We start from the raw sequence: 6,000 nt of genomic DNA, 5'->3' as shown, positions 1-6,000 counted from the left end.
TGTCAGCCGACCCTGCGGTCTAGCTACCCCGGTGCTGGTCCGGCCAGAAGAGGCCTGTGGTCCTACTCAGGCCGGTTTTCTGCTTCCCTAACTAATGCAGTCTCAGGTCCCGCGTGCAATTGGATTGGAGCAGAAGCTGTGTTCCACTCACCAGAAGTCTTAAGATCCTGTGGTGGGTGTTGTGGGTAGCTGGCGAGTGTCAGCAGACCCTGCGCCCTAGCTACCCAGGCGCTTTTCTGACCGGAGAGGCTTGTGGCCCTATTCAGGCTGGATTTCTGCCTCCCCAACCAAAGCAGTCTCAGGTCCCGAGTGATTGGACTGGAGCAGAAGCTGTGTTCCACTCACCAGCAGTCTCAAAATCCTGTGGCGGGGGTTGTGGGTAGCTGGCGGGTGTCAGCTGACCCTCTGCTCTAGCTACCCTGGTGCTGGTCCGGCTGGAAGAGCGCCAGATAAGTTTTCATTTCCAGAGTTCCCTAAAATTTCGTTTTTATTATTGCTTTTATTTCCTCTTCCAGGTCTTGTGTTATTTTATTCATTTTCTTTTACTCTTTGTGTTTTTTATAAATTTTTGATTTATTCATTTCCTATTTAAGGAGCTCTTTCATATCTATACATGTTATCTTAAGATTTTATTTATTCTATTTTTTTATGCTTCTGCTATTTTGCAATGCCAGGGCCTGCTGGGGCAGCATTGCTGAGCTATGGTGAATATATATTATCCTGGCTATTATTGATTGTGTTTTTACATTTGTGCTTATGTATCTGGGTTTGGGATGATTGTAATTTTTGGTGCTGACATCTGGTCTTGTCCTTTTCATGTGTAGGATTTTCTCCCTCTTGGTTCCTGATGCCCTCTTCAGGTTTTAGGAGAGTGTGATAGTTGTGTGTTTTCTGGTAGGAAATTCTTCTACGATCCTGACTGGTTTCACCACTTCAGGTTCTAGGTAAAATGTGTTTCTAGGTATTGGAGTTGACTCTTAGGAATGGGGATGGTCTAGGAGAAGGGATTGAGAGGGTCCAAATGAGAGATAAGAGTAGTGTCTTCCAGAAGGATCTTCTTTATTCCCTGTGAATGGAGGAAGGAAATGAGGAGACACAGAAGTAGGTGGTCTGCTACAAAGCTAGGGATGAAATTGTGGAATTGAACTTGGAGGAATGGATGGAGAAGTGAATGAATATTCTAGTTATTTTACTTGCTTAGCTGGCCAGAGCAGCCTATGGATTCCCAGGGAATGTTTGTTAGAGTTTGAGAGATAAAGGAATGAGAAGGGAAGTTAGGAGGGAAGATTCTATGTTATTCATTGACCAAGGGGGCAAATGGGGAAAGGAAGGCTGCATCAGGTTATCTGTCACAGAGCTGGGGATAAGACTAGATGATTTATTTTTGAGGAACTGAGGGAGAAGTAAAGATTGGCAGTGACCCTAACTGTTTTCTGGCTGGTGTGGTCTATGTGTTTCCAGGGATTGCATAGTGGAGTTGGGGGCTGAAACATAGCAATGAATTGGGAAGAATAGTTAGGAGGGGAGGATCTGTGTGATCTATTGACGATGGGAGAAGAGGAAATTGGAAGGAGGGAAACCATGAAGCCTAATGCAGAGCTTGGGATGGGACTTGGGTATTTTAGCCTGCCTGCTTCACTGGCTGGAGTCCTGTCTTGCTTTCAAAACTCTTATATGGCTCCCTGTGGCAGAATTTCACCAACCCCACATATAAAAGGCTTATATTGTGGAGCTTTTATAGTTAGGAATCTAGATTATGGATGAAAATAATGAAAAATTGGTCATTTTGAGAGATGTGAGTTAGTAAAAAAAAAAAAAAAAAAAAAAAAAAAAAAAAAAAAGCAAACAAGTAGTTACCTTGTTAATAACATTTCCACAATGTCTATTACCTATAAAGAATACATAGCAGACCCTCAACACATTCTTGCCTAGTGAAAAATGATACAATGAAACCATCTGAGACTGGAGTTGTAGCTATTCACCTGCCTACACCCCTTCTCTGTTCCTCTTTAATAGTGAGTTATTGACAATTTCTTTAAATGGCTTTCCTAAGTGTGAGACTGGAGTAGCAATGCCTTCTTTTTAGGGTCTTTGTAAAAACAGTGAGTTTTTAAATGTCTAGCATGTATGAAACTTTTAAATACTATTATGTTCTTTCTTTCATTCTTTTATACCATGCCAGTATTATTACTATAACAATTTCAAGAATTTATAACTTAGCAAGAACAAAATTCAATGTTGAATATAACTGGCAAATATTTTAACAAAATGGTTTTTAAAAATGCCTCAAAAATGAGAGCAAAAGTAAAATAATGTTGGTCTTAGAAAAGATTAAGGAACCCAACCTAAGGATTAATGTCATCTAAAATCCTCCTCCCCAAGATAACCTTTTGGCTTCTACATCAGAACACTTTGAGACAATCATTTAAAAAATGTACAATTTACCATTCCCAGGGTGATCAATGTGCTTCTAATTCCCTACAGAATTCCCTCCTACAGATCATTGTCCAAAGCCAGAATTGATAGTCTACTTCCCTCTCTTTAAAGGCCATCTATATACCTTTATTACAAAGTTTGAATTTCATACCACAACCTCCAAAGATTTTTAATCAAACTCCAACACATATTATTGATCCAACCTCATGGCACTCTACATGCTACAGATCAGCATTACTTCCCAATGTACATTTTAAGGTCTCTGTTCATCATACTGATGCCTTCTAACAGTTGATATCTTATTGGCCAAGTAAAAATCCAGTTCATTATCCACATTGGGCCCAATATTTGTCCTGTATTCTTTAGGAAATGAGTGTCTCTCATGTTTCTGCACCCTGAGTATTGTGGTATAATTTTTAATGCTTCCCTAGTTAGGTGTGTCACCCAAGCTAGACTGTGGACTCAAGCCAACTTACAGGTTGTAGCACAGAGAGCAGATGCCATTTGACTGAACGAATATGACTACTACAGGGAAGAATTTAAATCCAGTTTTATATGAGAAGAAATAAACAAAACTACTAGCAATGGGGTACACAGACAAGGTACAATTCATAGAAATGGGATGACAGCCAGTGAAACAAAACAAGAGTAGATGATTCACCATCTTTACTCCATACAAACATGTTATACTTGGAAAATGGTCTCACCAGGGGAAAACCTATCCCTATTTATTTTGCTGAATGGAAATCAATATCAAAATGCCCTATAATTCCATATCTCTATACACATAGATTATTACAGCTCTGAGTGAGACTTCTTCAGAGTGGGCAATATTTTTTTTTTGCAGTGGTCAATGGTTAACACAGAAATTCACAACTGGTGAAAGTACAGAGAACACATGAGGGTGGAGTGCACAGCCACAACAGGACATCTATGTCAACCCCACTTCCAGGCTCTGGTATTATTAAGCAAGAAAGAATACAAAGGTTCTAAGAGTCAGCTATTAGGGAGGACCCAAAAGAAACAGCGTAATCTGGACAGAACAGAATCATTGTATTCAAGAACCCACAGCAGATGTAATTGCCTGCACCAGACTTCCACAAGATCAAGACAGACAACACTGTTGCATGGAATGGGAAGGAATTCATGATCCTTGATTCTAATTAATGAATTACTGACTGCTAGTATCTTCTAAGGAAGTAAAATTTAAGGGTATGGGCCCTGGTAGTGGCCCCTGGTAGGCCAACCATGCTCCAGTAAGTGGCCTCTTACCCATGAGTCTATGAGCACTACAAAAATGGACTGGAGAAGCTATTAAAAGGAAAAAAAGACATAAAGCTAGGGCAAAGTAAAGAAGTGAGAGTAGTTATGAGTGAAGTTGGTATAAATTTATATTTTTCCCCAAAGGAAATGAAAAGGGGACTTTACCCTAGCCCAGTTTTGTGGCTCAGACACACCTGAGCATTTGTTTGGCTTATTGTTGTTATTCATTGTCCCCTTGATTCCCTACTAAAGTATAAGCTTTCTAAAAGCTTGCAATACACTCCTGACATCACAGGCTCAACCTCATCCCTTGTATTCACACTCATTAATTTTTGTTGAATGAAATAAAATATCTTGAACCCTTCACCTACAGCTGGACTTTGTTAAAACATACAATGGAAGAGTTGCAAAAGGCTACACCTTCATTGCCTGAGTCTTCCTTTCCCCACCTTTCGCCTTCCAAAGGGAAAAATGCTCATTTACTTTTTGTCTTAGCTATACAGAGTATCTACTTGATATTGGTCTTGTCATGGAGCAACACTAAGTTTAATAGAGGCTCTATGTCCCTGAAAGAAAAAGATGGCATGGAGGTCACAAACATGAAGTGGTACATCTCAAGGAGTGGTTAGCACCTTGAAGAAAATTAGGTTCTGTAAGGTTCCTAAAGTGATGGATAGCAACTGGATGGGATTCTCTCTGAGTGTTCAGGAAAGGAATGTGGCGCAGATGTCCCATGGGTTGAGAGATGGCATTTGTAATATATGAAGATATAGGATGATGGTTCACTAGAATATTCCTATACTTCCCCACCACCCATTAAACCTGTTCATGAGTTCATTTAACATATCCCTTGAAAAGAGCTTTTATCTGTGGAACATATTTTTATCTCCAATCCTCCACATCCATTACTGATAATTTCATTACTCTCTCAACATTTTCTTTCAATATTTATTCATTTTCCACTAATATCCAAAATGAGATTTTGGTCAATCTTAGGTTATTCTTTTCCTTAGGCACATCAAGAGATTGGATTTTCACTTTTTTTTTTTTTGTTTAGTTATACCTGTCCCAGCTAACTCTATAAAGCCTTGTGATTATTGATCATCTGTTGCTTTGATGGGCATTGGAAACCAGTAGTATAGTGAGGAACATTATGTCCAGGCTCCAGGACATAGTGCTCGCAGTACTTGACCTGTTCTCTGTTATTCTTTCAAATCAAGAATCATGTATCAAAAGCTTCCCAGGGTCCAAACATCATTCTGACTTTCTGGGAAATGTCAGTGAACAAAGCATTCAAGTGTCTCCCCTCTCATGGGGCTTATAGTCTTATAGAGGTAGACAAACAAGCATAAGATGATGTAGTGAAGCCCTGTGTGAAGACACTGCTAGACAGAGATTTAGAAGCAGCTTATATTTTATAGGAGAAAAAGATTCTAATGAGAGATGCTAGGTATATTCAATAAACCTACAGTGACAGTAGACAGTGCTAGGCAATGGTTCTCAACCTATGGGCTGTGACCCTCTTATGGGTTAAACATCAAGTATTTACATTATGATTCATAACTAGCAAACTACAGTTATGAAGTAGCAATGAAATAATTTTATGGTTGGGATCACCACAACCAGAGGAACTGTACTAAAGGGTCACAGCATTAGGAAGGTTGAGAACCACTGTGCTAAGAGAAGGTACACAGAACGAGAAAAAGCATGCAACAGAAAGCAGATCTTACAGGCCAGTGTAAAGTCACTGACTTTCACTTGCAGTGATTTTACTTACCTTAGAATACAGCCCAGTTTGAAAAGCTTCCCTCTTTCAGGATGTACATGAAATCTTCCATGTTCAAATAATCACGGTTCATGGTCTCTCTCATTGAAAGTTTCCATCACTTTGGACACTATGGGGTATCTTTATATATATTTACTAACTTATTTCTTTCATATCTCTAACATTATACTATTTATTTGTCTGTGGTTAGTTGAAGCTAGACTCTCATGTATGCCAGCCCATGGCAGTTTTAAAATGAAGAAAATGAGCCCCATAGGTGCAAAGAAATAGTCTTGATGTTTCTATGATTCAGAATGATTTCAGTCCTTTCCAAAAGCATTTTATTGAAACAAATGCCAACCATGACCTCCCTACCTCCAGCACATTCTCCTCTTACTGAAAATGTTTCACCAGAGATCTAAGTGTTGAACATTGTTCCCTCCTTTGATATCAAGATAAGAATACAACTTCCCAGTTTCAAGGATTTCTGGCCATGGTTAATCAGCAGGACATTGAATGGATGGGACTGTGTGCTT

This window comes from Mus caroli, unplaced genomic scaffold (assembly GCF_978045245.1).
Source record: "Mus caroli unplaced genomic scaffold, Mus_caroli_1 scaffold_16, whole genome shotgun sequence".
NCBI lineage: Eukaryota > Metazoa > Chordata > Mammalia > Rodentia > Muridae > Mus > Mus caroli.
Note: the sequence above shows the minus strand (reverse complement) of the source record.